At 35.7% G+C, this 2,779-nt stretch overlaps 1 protein-coding gene across 1 annotated transcript in view; it reads left to right on the forward strand.

Moving 5' to 3' along the window:
• The window catches only part of LOC106867681 (cap-specific mRNA (nucleoside-2'-O-)-methyltransferase 2), a 47,434-nt gene that overhangs the window by 40,439 nt on the left and 4,216 nt on the right, over positions 1-2,779 (forward strand). The window lies entirely within an intron of this gene.

A 2,779-nucleotide genomic window follows, 5' to 3' on the forward strand; every position in this document is an offset into this window, starting at 1 on the left:
ATATATATATATATGTATATATAGATAGATAGATATATATATATGTATATATATATGTATATGCTATGTATATATATATATATATATATATATATATATATATATATATATATAGGGCAAATAAGAAAATGGAGAGGATACAAAAATGACATACATGAGCTGGTAAACATTCTATTATGTCTATTCATTCCAATGTATTACATTCTAGTATGTCTATTTATTCCAATGTATTAGAAGAATACATACACATGTAATAACCATTGGAATAAATAGACATGCTAGAATGTAATACATTGGAATGAATAGACATACTAGAATATCTACCGGCTGATGTATGTCATCTTTGTATCCTCTCCATTTTCTTATTTGGTGTATAAATAAAGGGTAAACCATTTTTTACCCTCGCCCATATTTAACACTCATTTGTGAGAGTGTTATGCAGCAACTAGCACTTGGGTATGAATGATTGGGTACACTACCAGCAGTATATTGGATAAATACTATCCCTTGGTTGGTTTCCCAACCTCTAACTCACATAGAAATATATATATATATATATATATATATATATATATGTATAATTATATCAAATGGATGTGTTAAAAACTATTCTGCACATACAATAACAGCCATACCAACAATTGAACAAACCTCCATCATCAGCTGCCACACAGATATCGCTATGGTTTTGACACCTGGGCAGCACCATTAAATTCAGTGGTGCCAAGAGCACTAAAATAAGTGTGGTTTGGGAACAAATATACCTTAGCTATCACCACATTCATTCAACCTTAATTCTAGGAAGGATTAAACACTTACATCATTAATTAAACAACAACAAAGAAACACATTTGCCCTATGTACAAAGACAGTTGAGGGTTCCAGTTGATCTGATCATTTGGAGCAGCCTGCTTGTGGAATTTACGTGCAGGTGGTTGAGTATTTCATGGATACATTTTACCCTTAACTTAGTTTTCAGGGCGGTTCAGTGTGACACAGAATGTAACAAGGCTGGCCCTTTGAAATATAGATACAACTCATTTTTGCCAGCTGAGTGGACTGGAGCAACGTGAAATAAAGTGTCTTGCTCAAGAACATATCACACCACCAGCAATTGAAATCACAACCGCTGAATACATGAACCCCTTGGCCATGTGTCTTTAACAGGATTCATAAAGAAATTAAAACTTTGATGTGCCAAAACAAAAAAAATGTTTGCTATTACTGCAATGAGGTGTGTGTTGAGAGAGATTTGGTTTTTATTTCTAGCAAGCTGAACAATCATGTAGAAGCTTTCTCATCAATTTATTTTGTTATTTATTACAAACCCAAACTAAATGATCTTCTCATTGTTGTTTAAAACCAGGTCAACAACCTCAAATGCATTCCATACGTGCCCATCTCTTTCTATTTTTAACATGAGAATCTATTTATATTTTTATTTCATGCGTTCTTCCTCTGTTGTTTTGAGGGAGAAATACAACTGCTATTTTTAAGTAAGGTTGGGTCTTAGTCGTAGCAGGTCTGTTGATCTCATGAAGATCCCGGATTGGGTTTGTCAAGTCAAAAGGTTTTTTGCATATCATTTCTTCAGATCCGACACACACACCCATATAGGAGCATTTTATAAACAAACTTTATTGGTATTTTACAGACAAAAAAGTAAATTTCACCACATGAGGGCAACTTTTTTCCGTATTCTACGTGTAAATACCTAATCTCTCTTGGCTGTTTTCACAGGTCTACTGTGTTCAAAATTACTTTCTTGTCTGTAAAATACACACACACACATACACATTAGAATGTAACCATCCAACCCATGCCAGCATAGAAAACGGATGTTAAATGATGATGATATATGCTTTATTTTTATGTGTGTGTGTGCATCATCATCATTGTTTAACGTTCATCTTCCATGTATACATGTATATATATATATATATATACACACACACACACACAAACACACACACACACATAGACACACACATATACACACACTTCCATGCATACACACACACACACACGTACACACATATATGCATACATGCGTACACACACACGCACGCGCACACACATACACACATATAAATCTGAGCCTTATTTTAATTACCATCTCCTGTTATGTCACATGACTGCAATAATGTATTATCTGTCTCCAGTAATGTCAGTGTGTCCCGTGACTACAAAAAAGACTATGCTTGGGTCGTATGGCTTTTATGATATTTAGCAAATTTCAGGCGATATTAAATACAAGGGAAATAGGTTCATGCCTGCTGGCTACAATTACTTTCCTCATTTGCATGTTTATTATATTCATAAGTATTCATAGCGTGAGTATATGAGTATGTATATATAATTTGTCTATGAGTGTGTAAGTTTGTATATACAGAGGCGTAGGAGTGGTTGTGTGGTAAGTAGCTTGCTTACCAACCACATGGTTCCGGGTTCAGTCCCACTGCGTGGCACTTTGGGCAAGTGTCTTCTACTATAGCCTCGAGCCGACCAAAGCCTTGTGAGTGGATTTGGTAGATGGAAACTGAAAGAAGCCTGTCGTATATATGTATATATATGTATGTGTGTGTAGATGTTTGTGCGTCTGTGTTTGTTCCCCCCAACATCGCTTGACAACCAATGCTGGTGTGTTTACGTCCCCGTAACTTAGCGGTTCGGCAAAAGAGACTGATAGAATAAGTACTAGGCTAACCAAGAAAAAGTCCTGGGGGCGATTTGCTCGACTAAAGGCGGTGCTCCAGCATGGCCACAGTCAAATGACTGA

This window comes from Octopus bimaculoides, chromosome 27 (assembly GCF_001194135.2).
Source record: "Octopus bimaculoides isolate UCB-OBI-ISO-001 chromosome 27, ASM119413v2, whole genome shotgun sequence".
Lineage (NCBI taxonomy): Eukaryota > Metazoa > Mollusca > Cephalopoda > Octopoda > Octopodidae > Octopus > Octopus bimaculoides.